This window comes from Ornithodoros turicata, chromosome 2, assembly GCF_037126465.1.
Source record: "Ornithodoros turicata isolate Travis chromosome 2, ASM3712646v1, whole genome shotgun sequence".
Lineage (NCBI taxonomy): Eukaryota > Metazoa > Arthropoda > Arachnida > Ixodida > Argasidae > Ornithodoros > Ornithodoros turicata.
In genome coordinates, this window is record NC_088202.1 from 21,511,414 (window position 1) to 21,531,736 (window position 20,323).

At 45.9% G+C, this 20,323-nt stretch overlaps 46 non-coding genes across 46 annotated transcripts; all 46 read left to right on the plus strand.

The window, feature by feature from the left end:
- Positions 1-60: 60 nt before the first annotated feature.
- Trnar-ccu (transfer RNA arginine (anticodon CCU)) lies at positions 61-133 on the plus strand. Its single transcript has one exon. It is a non-coding gene; the product is annotated as a tRNA-Arg (tRNA).
- Positions 134-385: 252 nt separating this feature from the next.
- On the plus strand, positions 386-458 carry Trnar-ccu (transfer RNA arginine (anticodon CCU)). The gene has a single exon. It is a non-coding gene; the product is annotated as a tRNA-Arg (tRNA).
- Positions 459-717: 259 nt separating this feature from the next.
- Trnar-ccu (transfer RNA arginine (anticodon CCU)) lies at positions 718-790 on the plus strand. The gene has a single exon. It is a non-coding gene; the product is annotated as a tRNA-Arg (tRNA).
- A 259-nt stretch (positions 791-1,049) lies between these two features.
- Trnar-ccu (transfer RNA arginine (anticodon CCU)) lies at positions 1,050-1,122 on the plus strand. The gene has a single exon. It is a non-coding gene; the product is annotated as a tRNA-Arg (tRNA).
- A 252-nt stretch (positions 1,123-1,374) lies between these two features.
- Trnar-ccu (transfer RNA arginine (anticodon CCU)) lies at positions 1,375-1,447 on the plus strand. Its single transcript has one exon. It is a non-coding gene; the product is annotated as a tRNA-Arg (tRNA).
- A 252-nt stretch (positions 1,448-1,699) lies between these two features.
- Positions 1,700-1,772, plus strand: Trnar-ccu (transfer RNA arginine (anticodon CCU)). Its single transcript has one exon. It is a non-coding gene; the product is annotated as a tRNA-Arg (tRNA).
- A 585-nt stretch (positions 1,773-2,357) lies between these two features.
- Positions 2,358-2,430, plus strand: Trnar-ccu (transfer RNA arginine (anticodon CCU)). Its single transcript has one exon. It is a non-coding gene; the product is annotated as a tRNA-Arg (tRNA).
- A 252-nt stretch (positions 2,431-2,682) lies between these two features.
- Trnar-ccu (transfer RNA arginine (anticodon CCU)) lies at positions 2,683-2,755 on the plus strand. The gene has a single exon. It is a non-coding gene; the product is annotated as a tRNA-Arg (tRNA).
- A 252-nt stretch (positions 2,756-3,007) lies between these two features.
- Trnar-ccu (transfer RNA arginine (anticodon CCU)) lies at positions 3,008-3,080 on the plus strand. Its single transcript has one exon. It is a non-coding gene; the product is annotated as a tRNA-Arg (tRNA).
- A 259-nt stretch (positions 3,081-3,339) lies between these two features.
- Positions 3,340-3,412, plus strand: Trnar-ccu (transfer RNA arginine (anticodon CCU)). The gene has a single exon. It is a non-coding gene; the product is annotated as a tRNA-Arg (tRNA).
- Positions 3,413-3,671: 259 nt separating this feature from the next.
- On the plus strand, positions 3,672-3,744 carry Trnar-ccu (transfer RNA arginine (anticodon CCU)). The gene has a single exon. It is a non-coding gene; the product is annotated as a tRNA-Arg (tRNA).
- Positions 3,745-3,996: 252 nt separating this feature from the next.
- On the plus strand, positions 3,997-4,069 carry Trnar-ccu (transfer RNA arginine (anticodon CCU)). Its single transcript has one exon. It is a non-coding gene; the product is annotated as a tRNA-Arg (tRNA).
- A 252-nt stretch (positions 4,070-4,321) lies between these two features.
- Positions 4,322-4,394, plus strand: Trnar-ccu (transfer RNA arginine (anticodon CCU)). The gene has a single exon. It is a non-coding gene; the product is annotated as a tRNA-Arg (tRNA).
- A 585-nt stretch (positions 4,395-4,979) lies between these two features.
- On the plus strand, positions 4,980-5,052 carry Trnar-ccu (transfer RNA arginine (anticodon CCU)). Its single transcript has one exon. It is a non-coding gene; the product is annotated as a tRNA-Arg (tRNA).
- Positions 5,053-5,304: 252 nt separating this feature from the next.
- Trnar-ccu (transfer RNA arginine (anticodon CCU)) lies at positions 5,305-5,377 on the plus strand. The gene has a single exon. It is a non-coding gene; the product is annotated as a tRNA-Arg (tRNA).
- Positions 5,378-6,207: 830 nt separating this feature from the next.
- Positions 6,208-6,280, plus strand: Trnar-ccu (transfer RNA arginine (anticodon CCU)). Its single transcript has one exon. It is a non-coding gene; the product is annotated as a tRNA-Arg (tRNA).
- Positions 6,281-6,532: 252 nt separating this feature from the next.
- Trnar-ccu (transfer RNA arginine (anticodon CCU)) lies at positions 6,533-6,605 on the plus strand. Its single transcript has one exon. It is a non-coding gene; the product is annotated as a tRNA-Arg (tRNA).
- Positions 6,606-6,864: 259 nt separating this feature from the next.
- On the plus strand, positions 6,865-6,937 carry Trnar-ccu (transfer RNA arginine (anticodon CCU)). The gene has a single exon. It is a non-coding gene; the product is annotated as a tRNA-Arg (tRNA).
- A 252-nt stretch (positions 6,938-7,189) lies between these two features.
- Positions 7,190-7,262, plus strand: Trnar-ccu (transfer RNA arginine (anticodon CCU)). The gene has a single exon. It is a non-coding gene; the product is annotated as a tRNA-Arg (tRNA).
- Positions 7,263-7,514: 252 nt separating this feature from the next.
- On the plus strand, positions 7,515-7,587 carry Trnar-ccu (transfer RNA arginine (anticodon CCU)). Its single transcript has one exon. It is a non-coding gene; the product is annotated as a tRNA-Arg (tRNA).
- A 252-nt stretch (positions 7,588-7,839) lies between these two features.
- Trnar-ccu (transfer RNA arginine (anticodon CCU)) lies at positions 7,840-7,912 on the plus strand. The gene has a single exon. It is a non-coding gene; the product is annotated as a tRNA-Arg (tRNA).
- A 260-nt stretch (positions 7,913-8,172) lies between these two features.
- Positions 8,173-8,245, plus strand: Trnar-ccu (transfer RNA arginine (anticodon CCU)). The gene has a single exon. It is a non-coding gene; the product is annotated as a tRNA-Arg (tRNA).
- Positions 8,246-8,994: 749 nt separating this feature from the next.
- Positions 8,995-9,067, plus strand: Trnar-ccu (transfer RNA arginine (anticodon CCU)). The gene has a single exon. It is a non-coding gene; the product is annotated as a tRNA-Arg (tRNA).
- Positions 9,068-9,319: 252 nt separating this feature from the next.
- On the plus strand, positions 9,320-9,392 carry Trnar-ccu (transfer RNA arginine (anticodon CCU)). The gene has a single exon. It is a non-coding gene; the product is annotated as a tRNA-Arg (tRNA).
- A 259-nt stretch (positions 9,393-9,651) lies between these two features.
- On the plus strand, positions 9,652-9,724 carry Trnar-ccu (transfer RNA arginine (anticodon CCU)). The gene has a single exon. It is a non-coding gene; the product is annotated as a tRNA-Arg (tRNA).
- A 252-nt stretch (positions 9,725-9,976) lies between these two features.
- Trnar-ccu (transfer RNA arginine (anticodon CCU)) lies at positions 9,977-10,049 on the plus strand. The gene has a single exon. It is a non-coding gene; the product is annotated as a tRNA-Arg (tRNA).
- A 259-nt stretch (positions 10,050-10,308) lies between these two features.
- Trnar-ccu (transfer RNA arginine (anticodon CCU)) lies at positions 10,309-10,381 on the plus strand. The gene has a single exon. It is a non-coding gene; the product is annotated as a tRNA-Arg (tRNA).
- A 593-nt stretch (positions 10,382-10,974) lies between these two features.
- On the plus strand, positions 10,975-11,047 carry Trnar-ccu (transfer RNA arginine (anticodon CCU)). The gene has a single exon. It is a non-coding gene; the product is annotated as a tRNA-Arg (tRNA).
- A 259-nt stretch (positions 11,048-11,306) lies between these two features.
- Trnar-ccu (transfer RNA arginine (anticodon CCU)) lies at positions 11,307-11,379 on the plus strand. Its single transcript has one exon. It is a non-coding gene; the product is annotated as a tRNA-Arg (tRNA).
- Positions 11,380-11,631: 252 nt separating this feature from the next.
- Positions 11,632-11,704, plus strand: Trnar-ccu (transfer RNA arginine (anticodon CCU)). The gene has a single exon. It is a non-coding gene; the product is annotated as a tRNA-Arg (tRNA).
- A 252-nt stretch (positions 11,705-11,956) lies between these two features.
- Trnar-ccu (transfer RNA arginine (anticodon CCU)) lies at positions 11,957-12,029 on the plus strand. Its single transcript has one exon. It is a non-coding gene; the product is annotated as a tRNA-Arg (tRNA).
- A 259-nt stretch (positions 12,030-12,288) lies between these two features.
- On the plus strand, positions 12,289-12,361 carry Trnar-ccu (transfer RNA arginine (anticodon CCU)). Its single transcript has one exon. It is a non-coding gene; the product is annotated as a tRNA-Arg (tRNA).
- A 259-nt stretch (positions 12,362-12,620) lies between these two features.
- On the plus strand, positions 12,621-12,693 carry Trnar-ccu (transfer RNA arginine (anticodon CCU)). The gene has a single exon. It is a non-coding gene; the product is annotated as a tRNA-Arg (tRNA).
- A 259-nt stretch (positions 12,694-12,952) lies between these two features.
- Trnar-ccu (transfer RNA arginine (anticodon CCU)) lies at positions 12,953-13,025 on the plus strand. The gene has a single exon. It is a non-coding gene; the product is annotated as a tRNA-Arg (tRNA).
- Positions 13,026-13,277: 252 nt separating this feature from the next.
- Positions 13,278-13,350, plus strand: Trnar-ccu (transfer RNA arginine (anticodon CCU)). The gene has a single exon. It is a non-coding gene; the product is annotated as a tRNA-Arg (tRNA).
- A 593-nt stretch (positions 13,351-13,943) lies between these two features.
- Positions 13,944-14,016, plus strand: Trnar-ccu (transfer RNA arginine (anticodon CCU)). Its single transcript has one exon. It is a non-coding gene; the product is annotated as a tRNA-Arg (tRNA).
- A 259-nt stretch (positions 14,017-14,275) lies between these two features.
- Trnar-ccu (transfer RNA arginine (anticodon CCU)) lies at positions 14,276-14,348 on the plus strand. The gene has a single exon. It is a non-coding gene; the product is annotated as a tRNA-Arg (tRNA).
- A 252-nt stretch (positions 14,349-14,600) lies between these two features.
- Trnar-ccu (transfer RNA arginine (anticodon CCU)) lies at positions 14,601-14,673 on the plus strand. Its single transcript has one exon. It is a non-coding gene; the product is annotated as a tRNA-Arg (tRNA).
- A 252-nt stretch (positions 14,674-14,925) lies between these two features.
- Trnar-ccu (transfer RNA arginine (anticodon CCU)) lies at positions 14,926-14,998 on the plus strand. Its single transcript has one exon. It is a non-coding gene; the product is annotated as a tRNA-Arg (tRNA).
- Positions 14,999-15,257: 259 nt separating this feature from the next.
- Trnar-ccu (transfer RNA arginine (anticodon CCU)) lies at positions 15,258-15,330 on the plus strand. The gene has a single exon. It is a non-coding gene; the product is annotated as a tRNA-Arg (tRNA).
- Positions 15,331-15,589: 259 nt separating this feature from the next.
- On the plus strand, positions 15,590-15,662 carry Trnar-ccu (transfer RNA arginine (anticodon CCU)). The gene has a single exon. It is a non-coding gene; the product is annotated as a tRNA-Arg (tRNA).
- A 259-nt stretch (positions 15,663-15,921) lies between these two features.
- On the plus strand, positions 15,922-15,994 carry Trnar-ccu (transfer RNA arginine (anticodon CCU)). The gene has a single exon. It is a non-coding gene; the product is annotated as a tRNA-Arg (tRNA).
- Positions 15,995-16,246: 252 nt separating this feature from the next.
- Positions 16,247-16,321, plus strand: Trnar-ccu (transfer RNA arginine (anticodon CCU)). The gene has a single exon. It is a non-coding gene; the product is annotated as a tRNA-Arg (tRNA).
- A 267-nt stretch (positions 16,322-16,588) lies between these two features.
- Trnar-ccu (transfer RNA arginine (anticodon CCU)) lies at positions 16,589-16,661 on the plus strand. The gene has a single exon. It is a non-coding gene; the product is annotated as a tRNA-Arg (tRNA).
- A 259-nt stretch (positions 16,662-16,920) lies between these two features.
- On the plus strand, positions 16,921-16,993 carry Trnar-ccu (transfer RNA arginine (anticodon CCU)). Its single transcript has one exon. It is a non-coding gene; the product is annotated as a tRNA-Arg (tRNA).
- Positions 16,994-17,252: 259 nt separating this feature from the next.
- Positions 17,253-17,325, plus strand: Trnar-ccu (transfer RNA arginine (anticodon CCU)). The gene has a single exon. It is a non-coding gene; the product is annotated as a tRNA-Arg (tRNA).
- Positions 17,326-20,323: the final 2,998 nt, after the last annotated feature.

Sequence of the window (20,323 nt, forward strand, 5' to 3'; positions counted from 1 at the left end):
GTATTTGTTTTTCACTTCATTTTGATGTCATTTGTTCAATAAATAGTAGGGGGGCAAATAGCCCTCGTGGCCCAATGGATAGGGCATCGGTCTCCTAAACCGGGGGTTGCGGGTTCGAGTCCCGCCGAGGGTATGTTCCATATTGTCCGTCTTCGTTTCCTGAAGACCTTAACTGTCTATTTGAGTTTTAAAATTACGAGACTGATATGTCACATTACAGCGTATCAATGCAATACACTGTGCACACGCGCCCTTGTGGGTCGTGCCTAGCTGACTTGAGCGATTATCTCGCTGTGTAGCTCCAAGGCGGAGTTTATTCTTCCAAGTAGTTGTTTTTAACTTCATTTTGATGTCATTTGTTCAATAAATAGTAGGGGGACAAATAGCCCTGGTGGCCCAATGGATAGGGCATCGGTCTCCTAAACCGGGGGTTGCGGGTTCGAGTTCCGCCGAGGGTATGTTCCGTATTGTATATTGTCTGTCTTCGTTTCCTGAAGAGCTTAACTGTCCATTTGAGTTTTAAAATTACGAGACTGATACGTCACATTACAGCGTATCAATGCAATACACTGTGCACACGCGCCCTTGTGGGTCGTGCCTAGCTGACTTGAGCGATTATCTCGCTGTGTAGCTCCAAGGCGGAGTTTATTCTTTCAAGTATTTGTTTTTTACCTCATTTTGATGTCATTTGTTCAATAAATAGTAGGGGGATAAATAGCCCTAGTGGCCCAATGGATAGGGCATCGGTCTCCTAAACCTGGGGTTGCGGGTTCGAGTCCCGCCGAGGGTATGTTCCGTATTGCATATTGTCCGTCTTCGTTTCCTGAAGACCTTAACTGTCCATTTGAGTTTTAAAATTACGAGACTGATATGTCACATTACAGCGTATCAATGCAATACACTGTGCGCACGCGCCCTTGTGGGTCGTGCCTAGCTGACTTGAGCGATTATCTCGCTGTGTAGCTCCAAGGCGGAGTTTATTCTTCCAAGTATTTGTTTTTCACTTCATTTTGATGTCATTTGTTCAATAAATAGTAGGGGGACAAATAGCCCTCGTGGCCCAATGGATAGGGCATCGGTCTCCTAAACCGGGGGTTGCGGGTTCGAGTCCCGCCGAGGGTATGTTCCATATTGTCCGTCTTCGTTTCCTGAAGACCTTAACTGTCTATTTGAGTTTTAAAATTACGAGACTGATATGTCACATTACAGCGTATCAATGCAATACACTGTGCACACGCGCCCTTGTGGGTCGTGCCTAGCTGACTTGAGCGATTATCTCGCTGTGTAGCTCCAAGGCGGTGTTTATTCTTCCAAGTATTTGTTTTTCACTTCATTTTGATGTCATTTGTTCAATAAATAGTAGGGGGACAAATAGCCCTCGTGGCCCAATGGATAGGGCATCGGTCTCCTAAACCGGGGGTTGCGGGTTCGAGTCCCGCCGAGGGTATGTTCCATATTGTCCGTCTTCGTTTCCTGAAGACCTTAACTGTCTATTTGAGTTTTAAAATTACGAGACTGATATGTCACATTACAGCGTATCAATGCAATACACTGTGCACACGCGCCCTTGTGGGTCGTGCCTAGCTGACTTGAGCGATTATCTCGCTGTGTAGCTCCAAGGCGGAGTTTATTCTTCCAAGTAGTTGTTTTTAACTTCATTTTGATGTCATTTGTTCAATAAATAGTAGGGGGACAAATAGCCCTGGTGGCCCAATGGATAGGGCATCGGTCTCCTAAACCGGGGGTTGCGGGTTCGAGTCCCGCCGAGGGTATGTTCCATATTGTCCGTCTTCGTTTCCTGAAGACCTTAACTGTCTATTTGAGTTTTAAAATTACGAGACTGATATGTCACATTACAGCGTATCAATGCAATACACTGTGCACACGCGCCCTTGTGGGTCGTGCCTAGCTGACTTGAGCGATTATCTCGCTGTGTAGCTCCAAGGCGGAGTTTATTCTTCCAAGTGTTTGTTTTTAACTTAATTTTGATGTAATTTGTTCAATAAATAGTAGGAGGACAAATAGCCCTCGTGGCCCAATGGATAGGGCATCGGTCTCCTAAACCGGGGGTTGCGGGTTCGAGTGACTCGCCGAGGGATGTTCCGTATTGTATATTGTCCGTCTTCGTTTCCCGAAGACCTTAACTGTCCATTTGAGTTTTAAAATTACGAGACTGATATGTCACATTACAGCGTATCAATGCAATACACTGTGCACACGCGCCCTTGTGGGTCGTGCCTAGCTGACTTGAGCGATTATCTCGCTGTGTAGCTCCAAGGCGGAGTTTATTCTTCCAAGTAGTTGTTTTTAACTTCATTTTGATGTCATTTGTTCAATAAATAGTAGGGGGACAAATAGCCCTGGTGGCCCAATGGATAGGGCATCGGTCTCCTAAACCGGGGGTTGCGGGTTCGAGTCCCGCCGAGGGTATGTTCCATATTGTCCGTCTTCGTTTCCTGAAGACCTTAACTGTCTATTTGAGTTTTAAAATTACGAGACTGATATGTCACATTACAGCGTATCAATGCAATACACTGTGCACACGCGCCCTTGTGGGTCGTGCCTAGCTGACTTGAGCGATTATCTCGCTGTGTAGCTCCAACGCGGAGTTTATTCTTCCAAGTATTTGTTTTTCAATTCATTTTGATGTCATTTGTTCAATAAATAGTAGGGGGACAAATAGCCCTCGTGGCCCAATGGATAGGGCATCGGTCTCCTAAACCGGGGGTTGCGGGTTCGAGTCCCGCCAAGGGTATGTTCCATATTGTCCGTCTTCGTTTCCTGAAGACCTTAACTGTCTATTTGAGTTTTAAAATTACGAGACTGATATGTCACATTACAGCGTATCAATGCAATACACTGTGCACACGCGCCCTTGTGGGTCGTGCCTAGCTGACTTGAGCGATTATCTCGCTGTGTAGCTCCAAGGCGGAGTTTATTCTTCCAAGTAGTTGTTTTTAACTTCATTTTGATGTCATTTGTTCAATAAATAGTAGGGGGACAAATAGCCCTGGTGGCCCAATGGATAGGGCATCGGTCTCCTAAACCGGGGGTTGCGGGTTCGAGTTCCGCCGAGGGTATGTTCCGTATTGTATATTGTCTGTCTTCGTTTCCTGAAGAGCTTAACTGTCCATTTGAGTTTTAAAATTACGAGACTGATACGTCACATTACAGCGTATCAATGCAATACACTGTGCACACGCGCCCTTGTGGGTCGTGCCTAGCTGACTTGAGCGATTATCTCGCTGTGTAGCTCCAAGGCGGAGTTTATTCTTTCAAGTATTTGTTTTTTACCTCATTTTGATGTCATTTGTTCAATAAATAGTAGGGGGATAAATAGCCCTAGTGGCCCAATGGATAGGGCATCGGTCTCCTAAACCTGGGGTTGCGGGTTCGAGTCCCGCCGAGGGTATGTTCCGTATTGCATATTGTCCGTCTTCGTTTCCTGAAGACCTTAACTGTCCATTTGAGTTTTAAAATTACGAGACTGATATGTCACATTACAGCGTATCAATGCAATACACTGTGCGCACGCGCCCTTGTGGGTCGTGCCTAGCTGACTTGAGCGATTATCTCGCTGTGTAGCTCCAAGGCGGAGTTTATTCTTCCAAGTATTTGTTTTTCACTTCATTTTGATGTCATTTGTTCAATAAATAGTAGGGGGACAAATAGCCCTCGTGGCCCAATGGATAGGGCATCGGTCTCCTAAACCGGGGGTTGCGGGTTCGAGTCCCGCCGAGGGTATGTTCCATATTGTCCGTCTTCGTTTCCTGAAGACCTTAACTGTCTATTTGAGTTTTAAAATTACGAGACTGATATGTCACATTACAGCGTATCAATGCAATACACTGTGCACACGCGCCCTTGTGGGTCGTGCCTAGCTGACTTGAGCGATTATCTCGCTGTGTAGCTCCAAGGCGGAGTTTATTCTTCCAAGTAGTTGTTTTTAACTTCATTTTGATGTCATTTGTTCAATAAATAGTAGGGGGACAAATAGCCCTGGTGGCCCAATGGATAGGGCATCGGTCTCCTAAACCGGGGGTTGCGGGTTCGAGTCCCGCCGAGGGTATGTTCCATATTGTCCGTCTTCGTTTCCTGAAGACCTTAACTGTCTATTTGAGTTTTAAAATTACGAGACTGATATGTCACATTACAGCGTATCAATGCAATACACTGTGCACACGCGCCCTTGTGGGTCGTGCCTAGCTGACTTGAGCGATTATCTCGCTGTGTAGCTCCAAGGCGGAGTTTATTCTTCCAAGTATTTGTTTTTCACTTCATTTTGATGTCATTTGTTCAATAAATAGTAGGGGGACAAATAGCCCTCGTGGCCCAATGGATAGGGCATCGGTCTCCTAAACCGGGGGTTGCGGGTTCGAGTCCCGCCGAGGGTATGTTCCATATTGTCCGTCTTCGTTTCCTGAGGACCTTAACTGTCTATTTGAGTTTTAAAATTACGAGACTGATATGTCACATTACAGCGTATCAATGCAATACACTGTGCACACGCCCCCTTGTGGGTCGTGCCTAGCTGACTTGAGCGATTATCTCGCTGTGTAGCTCCAAGGCGGAGTTTATTCTTCCAAGTGTTTGTTTTTAACTTAATTTTGATGTCATTTGTTCAATAAATAGTAGGAGGACAAATAGCCCTCGTTGCCCAATGGATAGGGCATCGGTCTCCTAAACCGGGGGTTGCGGGTTCGAGTGACTCGCCGAGGGATGTTCCGTATTGTATATTGTCCGTCTTCGTTTCCCGAAGACCTTAACTGTCCATTTGAGTTTTAAAATTACGAGACTGATATGTCACATTACAGCGTATCAATGCAATACACTGTGCACACGCGCCCTTGTGGGTCGTGCCTAGCTGACTTGAGCGATTATCTCGCTGTGTAGCTCCAAGGCGGAGTTTATTCTTCCAAGTAGTTGTTTTTAACTTCATTTTGATGTCATTTGTTCAATAAATAGTAGGGGGACAAATAGCCCTGGTGGCCCAATGGATAGGGCATCGGTCTCCTAAACCGGGGGTTGCGGGTTCGAGTCCCGCCGAGGGTATGTTCCATATTGTCCGTCTTCGTTTCCTGAAGACCTTAACTGTCTATTTGAGTTTTAAAATTACGAGACTGATATGTCACATTACAGCGTATCAATGCAATACACTGTGCACACGCGCCCTTGTGGGTCGTGCCTAGCTGACTTGAGCGATTATCTCGCTGTGTAGCTCCAAGGCGGAGTTTATTCTTCCAAGTATTTGTTTTTCACTTCATTTTGATGTCATTTGTTCAATAAATAGTAGGGGGACAAATAGCCCTCGTGGCCCAATGGATAGGGCATCGGTCTCCTAAACCGGGGGTTGCGGGTTCGAGTCCCGCCGAGGGTATGTTCCATATTGTCCGTCTTCGTTTCCTGAGGACCTTAACTGTCTATTTGAGTTTTAAAATTACGAGACTGATATGTCACATTACAGCGTATCAATGCAATACACTGTGCACACGCCCCCTTGTGGGTCGTGCCTAGCTGACTTGAGCGATTATCTCGCTGTGTAGCTCCAAGGCGGAGTTTATTCTTCCAAGTGTTTGTTTTTAACTTAATTTTGATGTCATTTGTTCAATAAATAGTAGGAGGACAAATAGCCCTCGTGGCCCAATGGATAGGGCATCGGTCTCCTAAACCGGGGGTTGCGGGTTCGAGTGACTCGCCGAGGGATGTTCCGTATTGTATATTGTCCGTCTTCGTTTCCCGAAGACCTTAACTGTCCATTTGAGTTTTAAAATTACGAGACTGATATGTCACATTACAGCGTATCAATGCAATACACTGTGCACACGCGCCCTTGTGGGTCGTGCCTAGCTGACTTGAGCGATTATCTCGCTGTGTAGCTCCAAGGCGGAGTTTATTCTTCCAAGTATTTGTTTTTCACTTCATTTTGATGTCATTTGCCGCCGAGGGCATGTTCCGTATTGCATATTGTCCGTCTTCGTTTCCTGAAGACCTTAAGTGTCCATTTGAGTTTTAAAATTACGAGACTGATATGTCACATTACAGCGTATCAATGCAATACACTGTGCACACGCGCCCTTGTGGGTCGTGCCTAGCTGACTTGAGCGATTATCTCGCTGTGTAGCTCCAAGGCGGAGTTTATTATTCCAAGTATTTGTTTTTCACTTCATTTTGATGTCATTTGTTCAATAAATAGTAAGGGGAGAAATAGCCCTCGTGGCCCAATGGATAGGGCATCGGTCTCCTAAACCGGGGGTTGCGGGTTCGAGTCCCGCCGAGGGTATGTTCCATATTGTCCGTCTTCGTTTCCTGAAGACCTTAACTGTCCATTTGAGTTTTAAAATTACGAGACTGATATGTCACATTACAGCGTATCAATGCAATACACTGTGCACACGCGCCCTGGTGGGTCGTGCCTAGCTGACTTGAGCGATTATCTCGCTGTGTAGCTCCAAGGCGGAGTTTATTCTTCCACGTAGTTGTTTTTAACTTCATTTTGATGTCATTTGTTTAATAAATAGTAGGGGGACAAATAGCCCTCGTGGCCCAATGGATAGGGCATCGGTCTCCTAAACCGGGGGTTGCGGGTTCGAGTCCCGCCGAGGGTATGTTCCGTATTGCATATTGTCCGTCTTCGTTTCCTGAAGACCTTAACTGTCCATTTGAGTTTTAAAATTACGAGACTGATATGTCACATTACAGCGTATCAATGCAATACACTGTGCACACGCGCCCTTGTGGGTCGTGCCTAGCTGACTTGAGCGATTATCTCGCTGTGTAGCTCCAAGGCGGAGTTTATTCTTCCAAGTATTTGTTTTTCACTTCATTTTGATGTCATTTGTTCAATAAATAGTAGGGGGACAAATAGCCCTCGTGGCCCAATGGATAGGGCATCGGTCTCCTAAACCGGGGGTTGCGGGTTCGAGTCCCGCCGAGGGTATGTTCCATATTGTCCGTCTTCGTTTCCTGAAGACCTTAACTGTCTATTTGAGTTTTAAAATTACGAGACTGATATGTCACATTACAGCGTATCAATGCAATACACTGTGCACACGCGCCCTTGTGGGTCGTGCCTAGCTGACTTGAGCGATTATCTCGCTGTGTAGCTCCAAGGCGGAGTTTATTCTTCCAAGTATTTGTTTTTCACTTCATTTTGATGTCATTTGTTCAATAAATAGTAGGGGGATAAATAGCCCTCGTGGCCCAATGGATAGGGCATCGGTCTCCTAAACCGGGGGTTGCGGGTTCGAGTCCCGCCGAGGGTATGTTCCATATTGTCCGTCTTCGTTTCCTGAAGACCTTAACTGTCTATTTGAGTTTTAAAATTACGAGACTGATATGTCACATTACAGCGTATCAATGCAATACACTGTGCACACGCGCCCTTGTGGGTCGTGCCTAGCTGACTTGAGCGATTATCTCGCTGTGTAGCTCCAAGGCGGAGTTTATTCTTCCAAGTATTTGTTTTTCACTTCATTTTGATGTCATTTGTTCAATAAATAGTAGGGGGACAAATAGCCCTCGTGGCCCAATGGATAGGGCATCGGTCTCCTAAACCGGGGGTTGCGGGTTCGAGTCCCGCCGAGGGTATGTTCCATATTGTCCGTCTTCGTTTCCTGAAGACCTTAACTGTCTATTTGAGTTTTAAAATTACGAGACTGATATGTCACATTACAGCGTATCAATGCAATACACTGTGCACACGCGCCCTTGTGGGTCGTGCCTAGCTGACTTGAGCGATTATCTCGCTGTGTAGCTCCAAGGCGGAGTTTATTCTTCCAAGTATTTGTTTTTCACTTCATTTTGATGTCATTTGTTCAATAAATAGTAGGGGGACAAATAGCCCTCGTGGCCCAATGGATAGGGCATCGGTCTCCTAAACCGGGGGTTGCGGGTTCGAGTCCCGCCGAGGGTATGTTCCATATTGTCCGTCTTCGTTTCCTGAAGACCTTAACTGTCTATTTGAGTTTTAAAATTACGAGACTGATATGTCACATTACAGCGTATCAATGCAATACACTGTGCACACGCGCCCTTGTGGGTCGTGCCTAGCTGACTTGAGCGATTCTCTCGCTGTGTAGCTCCAAGGCGGAGTTTATTCTTCCAAGTATTTGTTTTTAACTTCATTTTGATGCCATTTGTTCAATTGTTCAATAAATAGTAGGGGGATACACAGCCCTAGTGGCCCAATGGATAGGGCATCAGTCTCCTGAACCGGGGGTTGCGGGTTCGAGTCCCGCCGAGGGCATGTTCCGTATTGCATATTGTCCGTCTTCGTTTCCTGAAGACCTTAAGTGTCCATTTGAGTTTTAAAATTACGAGACTGATATGTCACATTACAGCGTATCAATGCAATACACTGTGCACACGCGCCCTTGTGGGTCGTGCCTAGCTGACTTGAGCGATTATCTCGCTGTGTAGCTCCAAGGCGGAGTTTATTATTCCAAGTATTTGTTTTTCACTTCATTTTGATGTCATTTGCCGCCGAGGGCATGTTCCGTATTGCATATTGTCCGTCTTCGTTTCCTGAAGACCTTAAGTGTCCATTTGAGTTTTAAAATTACGAGACTGATATGTCACATTACAGCGTATCAATGCAATACACTGTGCACACGCGCCCTTGTGGGTCGTGCCTAGCTGACTTGAGCGATTATCTCGCTGTGTAGCTCCAAGGCGGAGTTTATTATTCCAAGTATTTGTTTTTCACTTCATTTTGATGTCATTTGCCGCCGAGGGCATGTTCCGTATTGCATATTGTCCGTCTTCGTTTCCTGAAGACCTTAAGTGTCCATTTGAGTTTTAAAATTACGAGACTGATATGTCACATTACAGCGTATCAATGCAATACACTGTGCACACGCGCCCTTGTGGGTCGTGCCTAGCTGACTTGAGCGATTATCTCGCTGTGTAGCTCCAAGGCGGAGTTTATTATTCCAAGTATTTGTTTTTCACTTCATTTTGATGTCATTTGTTCAATAAATAGTAAGGGGAGAAATAGCCCTCGTGGCCCAATGGATAGGGCATCGGTCTCCTAAACCGGGGGTTGCGGGTTCGAGTCCCGCCGAGGGTATGTTCCATATTGTCCGTCTTCGTTTCCTGAAGACCTTAACTGTCCATTTGAGTTTTAAAATTACGAGACTGATATGTCACATTACAGCGTATCAATGCAATACACTGTGCACACGCGCCCTGGTGGGTCGTGCCTAGCTGACTTGAGCGATTATCTCGCTGTGTAGCTCCAAGGCGGAGTTTATTCTTCCAAGTAGTTGTTTTTAACTTCATTTTGATGTCATTTGTTTAATAAATAGTAGGGGGACAAATAGCCCTCGTGGCCCAATGGATAGGGCATCGGTCTCCTAAACCGGGGATTGCGGGTTCGAGTCCCGCCGAGGGTATGTTCCGTATTGCATATTGTCCGTCTTCGTTTCCTGAAGACCTTAACTGTCCATTTGAGTTTTAAAATTACGAGACTGATATGTCACATTACAGCGTATCAATGCAATACACTGTGCACACGCGCCCTTGTGGGTCGTGCCTAGCTGACTTGAGCGATTATCTCGCTGTGTAGCTCCAACGCGGAGTTTATTCTTCCAAGTATTTGTTTTTCAATTCATTTTGATGTCATTTGTTCAATAAATAGTAGGGGGACAAATAGCCCTCGTGGCCCAATGGATAGGGCATCGGTCTCCTAAACCGGGGGTTGCGGGTTCGAGTCCCGCCGAGGGTATGTTCCATATTGTCCGTCTTCGTTTCCTGAAGACCTTAACTGTCTATTTGAGTTTTAAAATTACGAGACTGATATGTCACATTACAGCGTATCAATGCAATACACTGTGCACACGCGCCCTTGTGGGTCGTGCCTAGCTGACTTGAGCGATTATCTCGCTGTGTAGCTCCAAGGCGGAGTTTATTCTTCCAAGTAGTTGTTTTTAACTTCATTTTGATGTCATTTGTTCAATAAATAGTAGGGGGACAAATAGCCCTGGTGGCCCAATGGATAGGGCATCGGTCTCCTAAACCGGGGGTTGCGGGTTCGAGTTCCGCCGAGGGTATGTTCCGTATTGTATATTGTCCGTCTTCGTTTCCTGAAGAGCTTAACTGTCCATTTGAGTTTTAAAATTACGAGACTGATATGTCACATTACAGCGTATCAATGCAATCTACTGTGCACACGCGCCCTTGTGGGTCGTGCCTAGCTGACTTGAGCGATTATCTCGCTGTGTAGCTCCAAGGCGGAGTTTATTCTTTCAAGTATTTGTTTTTTACCTCATTTTGATGTCATTTGTTCAATAAATAGTAGGGGGACAAATAGCCCTCGTGGCCCAATGGATAGGGCATCGGTCTCCTAAACCGGGGGTTGCGGGTTCGAGTCCCGCCGAGGGTATGTTCCATATTGTCCGTCTTCGTTTCCTGAAGACCTTAACTGTCTATTTGAGTTTTAAAATTACGAGACTGATATGTCACATTACAGCGTATCAATGCAATACACTGTGCACACGCCCCCTTGTGGGTCGTGCCTAGCTGACTTGAGCGATTATCTCGCTGTGTAGCTCCAAGGCGGAGTTTATTCTTCCAAGTGTTTGTTTTTAACTTAATTTTGATGTCATTTGTTCAATAAATAGTAGGAGGACAAATAGCCCTCGTGGCCCAATGGATAGGGCATCGGTCTCCTAAACCGGGGGTTGCGGGTTCGAGTGACTCGCCGAGGGATGTTCCGTATTGTATATTGTCCGTCTTCGTTTCCCGAAGACCTTAACTGTCCATTTGAGTTTTAAAATTACGAGACTGATATGTCACATTACAGCGTATCAATGCAATACACTGTGCACACGCGCCCTTGTGGGTCGTGCCTAGCTGACTTGCGCGATTATCTCGCTGTGTAGCTCCAAGGCGGAGTTTATTCTTCCAAGTATTTGTTTTTAACTTCATTTTGATGCCATTTGTTCAATTGTTCAATAAATAGTAGGGGGATACACAGCCCTAGTGGCCCAATGGATAGGGCATCAGTCTCCTGAACCGGGGGTTGCGGGTTCGAGTCCCGCCGAGGGCATGTTCCGTATTGCATATTGTCCGTCTTCGTTTCCTGAAGACCTTAAGTGTCCATTTGGGTTTTAAAATTACGAGACTGATATGTCACATTACAGCGTATCAATGCAATACACTGTGCACACGCGCCCTTGTGGGTCGTGCCTAGCTGACTTGAGCGATTATCTCGCTGTGTAGCTACAAGGCGGAGTTTATTCTTCCAAATATTTGTTTTTCACTTCATTTTGATGTCATTTGTTCAATACATAGTAGGGGGACAAATAGCCCTCGTGGCCCAATGGATAGGGCATCGGTCTCCTAAACCGGGGGTTGCGGGTTCGAGTCCCGCCGAGAGTATGTTTCATATTGTCCGTCTTCGTTTCCTGAAGACCTTAACTGTCCATTTGAGTTTTAAAATTACGAGACTGATATGTCACATTACAGCGTATCAATGCAATACACTGTGCACACGCGCCCTTGTGGGTCGTGCCTAGCTGACTTGAGCGATTATCTCGCTGTGTAGCTCCAAGGCGGAGTTTATTCTTCCAAGTATTTGTTTTTCACTTCATTTTGATGTCATTTGTTCAATACATAGTAGGGGGACAAATAGCCCTCGTGGCCCAATGGATAGGGCATCGGTCTCCTAAACCGGGGGTTGCGGGTTCGAGTCCCGCCGAGAGTATGTTCCATATTGTCCGTCTTCGTTTCCTGAAGACCTTAACTGTCTATTTGAGTTTTAAAATTACGAGACTGATGTGTCACATTACAGTGTATCAATGCGATACACTGTGCACACGCGCCCTTGTGGGTCGTGCCTAGCTGACTTGAGCGATTATCTCGCTGTGTAGCTACAAGGCGGAGTTTATTCTTCTAAGTATTTGTTTTTCACTTCATTTTGATGTCATTTGTTCAATACACAGTAGGGGGACAAATAGCCCTCGTGGCCCAATGGATAGGGCATCGGTCTCCTAAACCGGGGGTTGCGGGTTCGAGTCCCGCCGAGGGTATGTTCCGTATTGCATATTGTCCGTCTTCGTTTCCTGAAGACCTTAACTGTCCATTTGAGTTTTAAAATTACGAGACTGATATGTCACATTACAGCGTATCAATGCAATACACTGTGCACACGCGCCCTTGTGGGTCGTGCCTAGCTGACTTGAGCGATTATCTCGCTGTGTAGCTCCAAGGCGGAGTTTATTCTTCCAAGTATTTGTTTTTAACTTCATTTTGATGTCATTTGTTCAATAAAGAGTAGGGGGATAAATAGCCCTAGTGGCCCAATGGATAGGGCATCGGTCTCCTAAACCGGGGGTTGCGGGTTCGAGTCCCGCCGAGGGTATGTTCCGTATTGCATATTGTCCGTCTTCGTTTCCTGAAGACCTTAACTGTCCATTTGAGTTTTAAAATTACGAGACTGATATGTCACATTACAGCGTATCAATGCAATACACTGTGCACACGCGCCCTTGTGGGTCGTGCCTAGCTGACTTGAGCGATTATCTCGCTGTGTAGCTCCAAGGCGGAGTTTATTCTTCCAAGTATTTGTTTTTAACGTCATTTTGATGTCATTTGTTCAATAAATAGTAGGGGGATAAATAGCCCTAGTGGCCCAATGGATAGGGCATCGGTCTCCTAAACCGGGGGTTGCGGGTTCGAGTCCCGCCGAGGGTATGTTCCGTATTGCATATTGTCCGTCTTCGTTTCCTGAAGACCTTAACTGTCCATTTGAGTTTTAAAATTACGAGACTGATATGTCACATTACAGCGTATCAATGCAATACACTGTGCACACGCGCCCTTGTGGGTCGTGCCTAGCTGACTTGAGCGATTATCTCGCTGTGTAGCTCCAAGGCGGAGTTTATTCTTCCAAGTATTTGTTTTTCACTTCATTTTGATGTCATTTGTTCAATAAATAGTAGGGGGACAAATAGCCCTCGTGGCCCAATGGATAGGGCTTCGGTCTCCTAAACCGGGGGTTGCGGGTTCGAGTCCCGCCGAGAGTATGTTTCATATTGTCCGTCTTCGTTTCCTGAAGACCTTAACTGTCCATTTGAGTTTTAAAATTACGAGACTGATATGTCACATTACAGCGTATCAATGCAATCTACTGTGCACACGCGCCCTTGTGGGTCGTGCCTAGCTGACTTGAGCGATTATCTCGCTGTGTAGCTCCAAGGCGGAGTTTATTCTTTCAAGTATTTGTTTTTTACCTCATTTTGATGTCATTTGTTCAATAAATAGTAGGGGGACAAATAGCCCTCGTGGCCCAATGGATAGGGCATCGGTCTCCTAAACCGGGGGTTGCGGGTTCGAGTCCCGCCGAGGGTATGTTCCATATTGTCCGTCTTCGTTTCCTGAAGACCTTAACTGTCTATTTGAGTTTTAAAATTACGAGACTGATATGTCACATTACAGCGTATCAATGCAATACACTGTGCACACGCCCCCTTGTGGGTCGTGCCTAGCTGACTTGAGCGATTATCTCGCTGTGTAGCTCCAAGGCGGAGTTTATTCTTCCAAGTGTTTGTTTTTAACTTAATTTTGATGTCATTTGTTCAATAAATAGTAGGAGGACAAATAGCCCTCGTGGCCCAATGGATAGGGCATCGGTCTCCTAAACCGGGGGTTGCGGGTTCGAGTGACTCGCCGAGGGATGTTCCGTATTGTATATTGTCCGTCTTCGTTTCCCGAAGACCTTAACTGTCCATTTGAGTTTTAAAATTACGAGACTGATATGTCACATTACAGCGTATCAATGCAATACACTGTGCACACGCGCCCTTGTGGGTCGTGCCTAGCTGACTTGCGCGATTATCTCGCTGTGTAGCTCCAAGGCGGAGTTTATTCTTCCAAGTATTTGTTTTTAACTTCATTTTGATGCCATTTGTTCAATTGTTCAATAAATAGTAGGGGGATACACAGCCCTAGTGGCCCAATGGATAGGGCATCAGTCTCCTGAACCGGGGGTTGCGGGTTCGAGTCCCGCCGAGGGCATGTTCCGTATTGCATATTGTCCGTCTTCGTTTCCTGAAGACCTTAAGTGTCCATTTGGGTTTTAAACTTACGAGACTGATATGTCACATTACAGCGTATCAATGCAATACACTGTGCACACGCGCCCTTGTGGGTCGTGCCTAGCTGACTTGAGCGATTATCTCGCTGTGTAGCTACAAGGCGGAGTTTATTCTTCCAAATATTTGTTTTTCACTTCATTTTGATGTCATTTGTTCAATACATAGTAGGGGGACAAATAGCCCTCGTGGCCCAATGGATAGGGCATCGGTCTCCTAAACCGGGAGTTGCGGGTTCGAGTCCCGCCGAGAGTATGTTTCATATTGTCCGTCTTCGTTTCCTGAAGACCTTAACTGTCCATTTGAGTTTTAAAATTACGAGACTGATATGTCACATTACAGCGTATCAATGCAATACACTGTGCACACGCGCCCTTGTGGGTCGTGCCTAGCTGACTTGAGCGATTATCTCGCTGTGTAGCTCCAAGGCGGAGTTTATTCTTCCAAGTATTTGTTTTTCACTTCATTTTGATGTCATTTGTTCAATACATAGTAGGGGGACAAATAGCCCTCGTGGCCCAATGGATAGGGCATCGGTCTCCTAAACCGGGGGTTGCGGGTTCGAGTCCCGCCGAGAGTATGTTCCATATTGTCCGTCTTCGTTTCCTGAAGACCTTAACTGTCTATTTGAGTTTTAAAATTACGAGACTGATGTGTCACATTACAGCGTATCAATGCGATACACTGTGCACACGCGCCCTTGTGGGTCGTGCCTAGCTGACTTGAGCGATTATCTCGCTGTGTAGCTACAAGGCGGAGTTTATTCTTCTAAGTATTTGTTTTTCACTTCATTTTGATGTCATTTGTTCAATACACAGTAGGGGGACAAATAGCCCTCGTGGCCCAATGGATAGGGCATCGGTCTCCTAAACCGGGGGTTGCGGGTTCGAGTCCCGCCGAGGGTATGTTCCGTATTGCATATTGTCCGTCTTCGTTTCCTGAAGACCTTAACTGTCCATTTGAGTTTTAAAATTACGAGACTGATATGTCACATTACAGCGTATCAATGCAATACACTGTGCACACGCGCCCTTGTGGGTCGTGCCTAGCTGACTTGAGCGATTATCTCGCTGTGTAGCTCCAAGGCGGAGTTTATTCTTCCAAGTATTTGTTTTTAACTTCATTTTGATGTCATTTGTTCAATAAAGAGTAGGGGGATAAATAGCCCTAGTGGCCCAATGGATAGGGCATCGGTCTCCTAAACCGGGGGTTGCGGGTTCGAGTCCCGCCGAGGGTATGTTCCGTATTGCATATTGTCCGTCTTCGTTTCCTGAAGACCTTAACTGTCCATTTGAGTTTTAAAATTACGAGACTGATATGTCACATTACAGCGTATCAATGCAATACACTGTGCACACGCGCCCTTGTGGGTCGTGCCTAGCTGACTTGAGCGATTATCTCGCTGTGTAGCTCCAAGGCGGAGTTTATTCTTCCAAGTATTTGTTTTTAACTTCATTTTGATGTCATTTGTTCAATAAATAGTAGGGGGATAAATAGCCCTAGTGGCCCAATGGATAGGGCATCGGTCTCCTAAACCGGGGGTTGCGGGTTCGAGTCCCGCCGAGGGTATGTTCCGTATTGCATATTGTCCGTCTTCGTTTCCTGAAGACCTTAACTGTCCATTTGAGTTTTAAAATTACGAGACTGATATGTCACATTACAGCGTATCAATGCAATACACTGTGCACACGCGCCCTTGTGGGTCGTGCCTAGCTGACTTGAGCGATTATCTCGCTGTGTAGCTCCAAGGCGGAGTTTATTCTTCCAAGTATTTGTTTTTCACTTCATTTTGATGTCATTTGTTCAATAAATAGTAGGGGGACAAATAGCCCTCGTGGCCCAATGGATAGGGCTTCGGTCTCCTAAACCGGGGGTTGCGGGTTCGAGTCCCGCCGAGGGTATGTTCCATATTGTCCGTCTTCGTTTCCTGAAGACCTTAACTGTCTATTTGAGTTTTAAAATTACGAGACTGATATGTCACATTACAGCGTATCAATGCAATACACTGTGCACACGCGCCCTTGTGCGTCGTGCCTAGCTGACTTGAGCGATTATCTCGCTGTGTAGCTCCAAGGCGGAGTTTATTCTTCCAAGTATTTGTTTTTCACTTCATTTTGATGTCATTTGTTCAATAAATAGTAGGAGGACAAATAGCCCTCGTGGCCCAATGGATAGGGCATCGGTCTCCTAAACCGGGGGTTGCGGGTTCGAGTGACTCGCCGAGGGTATGTTCCGTATTGTATATTGTCCGTCTTCGTTTCCCGAAGACCTTAACTGTCCATTTGAGTTTTAAAATTACGAGACTGATATGTCACATTACAGCGTATCAATGCAATACACTGTGCACACGCGCCCTTGTGGGTCGTGCCTAGCTGACTTGAGCGATTATCTCGCTGTGTAGCTCCAAGGCGGAGTTTATTCTTCCAAGTATTTGTTTTTAACTTCATTTTGATGCCATTTGTTCAATTGTTCAATAAATAGTAGGGGGATACACAGCCCTAGTGGCCCAATGGATAGGGCATCAGTCTCCTGAACCGGGGGTTGCGGGTTCGAGTCCCGCCGAGGGCATGTTCCGTATTGCATATTGTCCGTCTTCGTTTCCTGAAGACCTTAAGTGTCCATTTGAGTTTTAAAATTACGAGACTGATATGTCACATTACAGCGTATCAATGCAATACACTGTGCACACGCGCCCTTGTGGGTCGTGCCTAGCTGACTTGAGCGATTATCTCGCTGTGTAGCTCCAAGGCGGAGTTTATTCTTCCAAGTAGTTGTTTTTAACTTCATTTTGATGTCATTTGTTTAATAAATAGTAGGGGGACAAATAGCCCTCGTGGCCCAATGGATAGGGCATCGGTCTCCTAAACCGGGGGTTGCGGGTTCGAGTCCCGCCGAGGGTACGTTCCGTATTGCATATTGTCCGTCTTCGTTTCCTGAAGACCTTAACTGTCCATTTGAGTTTTAAAATTACGAGACTGATATGTCACATTACAGCGTATCAATGCAATACACTGTGCACACGCGCCCTTGTGGGTCGTGCCTAGCTGACTTGAGCGATTCTCTCGCTGTGTAGCTCCAAGGCGGAGTTTATTCTTTCTAGCATTTGTTTTTAACTTTATTTTGATGTCATTTGTTCAATAAATAGGAGGGGGACAAATAGCCCTCGTGGCCCAATGGATAGGGCATCGGTCTCCTAAACCGGGGGTTGCGGGTTCGAGTCCCGCCGAGGGTATGTTCCGTATTGCATATTGTCCGTCTTCGTTTCCTGAAGACCTTAACTGTCCATTTGAGTTTTAAAATTACGAGACTGATATGTCACATTACAGCGTATCAATGCAATACACTGTGCACACGCGCCCTTGTGGGTCGTGCCTAGCTGACTTGAGCGATTCTCTCGCTGTGTAGCTCCAAGGCGGAGTTTATTCTTTCTAGCATTTGTTTTTAACTTTATTTTGATGTCATTTGTTCAATAAATAGGAGGGGATGCAAAAGCTATCGTCGCCGAATGGATAGGGCATGGGTCTCCTATACCAGGGGTTGCGGGTTCGAGTCCCGCCGAGGGTATGTTCCGTATTGTATATTGTCCGCCTTCCTTTGCTGAAGAAGACCTCAACTGTCGATTTGAGTTCTAAAATTACGGGACTGATATGTCACATTACAGCGCATCAATGCAATACACTACTGTGCACACGCGCCCTTGTGGGTCGTACCTAGCTGACTTGAGCGATTCTCTCGCTGTGTAGCTCCAAGGCAGAGTTTATTCTTTCAAGCATATGTTTTCGACTTCATTTTGATGTCATTTGTTCAATAAATACGAGGGGCCCAATGAATAGGGCATCGGGCTCCTAAACCGGGGGTTGCGGGTTTGAGTCCCGCCGAGGGTATGTTCTGTATTGTATATTGTCCGTCTTGTTTGCTGAAGAAGACCTTAAGGCGGCAACCGGGGGGCATGGAGCAACTTTTGCCAACTGAATCGGGTCAACGGAGCGCCAGCTCAGCGTGAACGGAACGGTATCGGAGCTACGCAACTGGATGGAGCAGAATGTTCACGTTGAGGTTGTCATGGTGAAGCGTCGGCCTCGCGTTTACCACCGCTTGTTGCACGCGATGTTGCAATGCTTATTGTAGTAAACTGCTGTACGCATTGTTTAGTAACACAAATGATATTTTAGCGCTTCTTGAAAGAGTGCGGTACTAATAACATCTAGAAATCAGGTGTTTACAAAAAATTTTGAGATACGAAGAGAATGTTGGGTTATGAGTGTTTCTAGCAATGCTCACTAAAGAAATATCATACTGCATTTTTGTTACCGTTATCTCCTCACACATTTCCGATTTGCCATGTGCCACAAATAATATTTTGATGTTTCAGTTAGTCACCTTCGCCTTGCACGCACCTTGCCACCTCCTGTCAAACGATATATTTTCAGTTGATGTTCTTATACTGACCAAGTTTGATGTTCCAAAGGGGTGGCTTCCTTGAAGTTCACACGAGTGGTGTGCCTGTCCTTCTAGGAGGCAGGGCGAAGAGGGCAATGCCCAAAGGAAGAAAAAAAAAAAGCAGTCACAGGCACGGTCACAGGTGACTTTGTCACGTGCTTGTGGCATTTCCTGTGAAGCGTGTTTTCATTGGCGCACACGGTTCCGTCGGGTTCCGTCGGGTGGTGTCACTTCCTCTCCTCAGACTAAATATCTATCCTTGGCAGAAACCGGCTCATCGGTCCGTCGTCTATTGTTCGCTTAGTAGGTCACCGTTCCTTTCAAGTTCTGCTGCCATTCACTTGGCAAAAGTGCTCCATGCGGTTGCCGTGTAACTGTCGATTTCAGTTTTAAAATTACGGGACTGACTGTCACGTTTCAGGGCAACAATGCTATCGCTAGCGAAGATAGAAGAGTACATTGAAGAAAACGGCCCCCTGTATGGCACTGCAGTGTATGTGTCGGATGGAGCGAGCTCCCATTTTCAAAGCAGTTTTCAGCATGTCGAGATGGGACGCAGCACAACAACAAAAGAGTGGATTTTCTCGGCCCCCCGTCATGGCAAAAACGCCTGCGATGGTGTCGGCGGTGTTGTTAAACATGCCGCAACAATATATATCCACCACTGCAAAACATATGCAACGGACGTGATCCTAAACTCTGCAAACTTCACTGATGCTGTGTCGAAAAAGGTGCGAAACGTAACACACCTACATCTTCCCGTAATGACTTTTGCGACTCCAGGGCGCGGAAACTGGAAGAGTGGAAGGATGTTTGGCCAATACCGAGGCTTCGCTCCTGTTATGTGTGGGAGAAAGAGAACGCGCTGTTGCTCTAAATAGAGTCTACAAATACGTGTCACATGTAACTAAACGTGCCACGCACTCCCCCATAAGTGTTGTTACCTTTTCTATTTTAAATTTGAAGGCATGATGCACGTTTGAGAGACAACGCGCTATGACGCTGCAGAAGGAGCAGACGACGGGATAGCTTGAGCGCGTGCACCGGCGTTCGCATGAAAAATCGATGGGTCGGCTGCGCTCAAGAAAGAAAGCCAATTTTTATTTCAGGTACTGTTCAAACATTGTCCTGCAATATATCAGAAGCTGGTTCCATAATTTTGGAGGCGCGGTCGCGCCATAAGCGTTCAAAGTACCCTAATTTCGAGATACACCTTTCCGAAAATGGGTGAAAAACACTTACTTCTGCGCGCACAAAAGAAACTAAACTGACACCACTGTGAAGAGCTTTGAATGGCGAAGGCACCTGTGTTGATCTCGTGTTTCAGTGATGAACCGGTCATGTAGGAGTGGGGTTCGAAAACGAGCCAGTTTCGCGATCTGTTGAGACTTACATTTTTTTTTCTAAGAACTGCCGCTGCTATAGTGAAACCAACTAGCCCGGTGGTTACCCAGCGTGCGCATCTTGCATAGTAAAAGTTATAGTGTTCTGTGATGCTCCGTTGACTACAGGGAAATCTGCGAAATCGCCTGCGACGGCTTGTCTAAAAACGGCACCAATAATTTCGCCACCTCTCCCTCGCGAATCGCTTTGCCCCCGAATGTCCAAATTGGGTAATTTTCCATCATTCACTATAGCCTACCGAATGTATTTTTTTCAATCGAATCGCAGACCCAAAGATTCCACGCTTGTTCGAAACTCAGTGAAATTAACCAGTTGTGTTATTTTTGTTTTTGTTTTTTTCCTTCAGGAAATGAAAAAAAAAAAAAACGTATTTATCCTGCTATGGT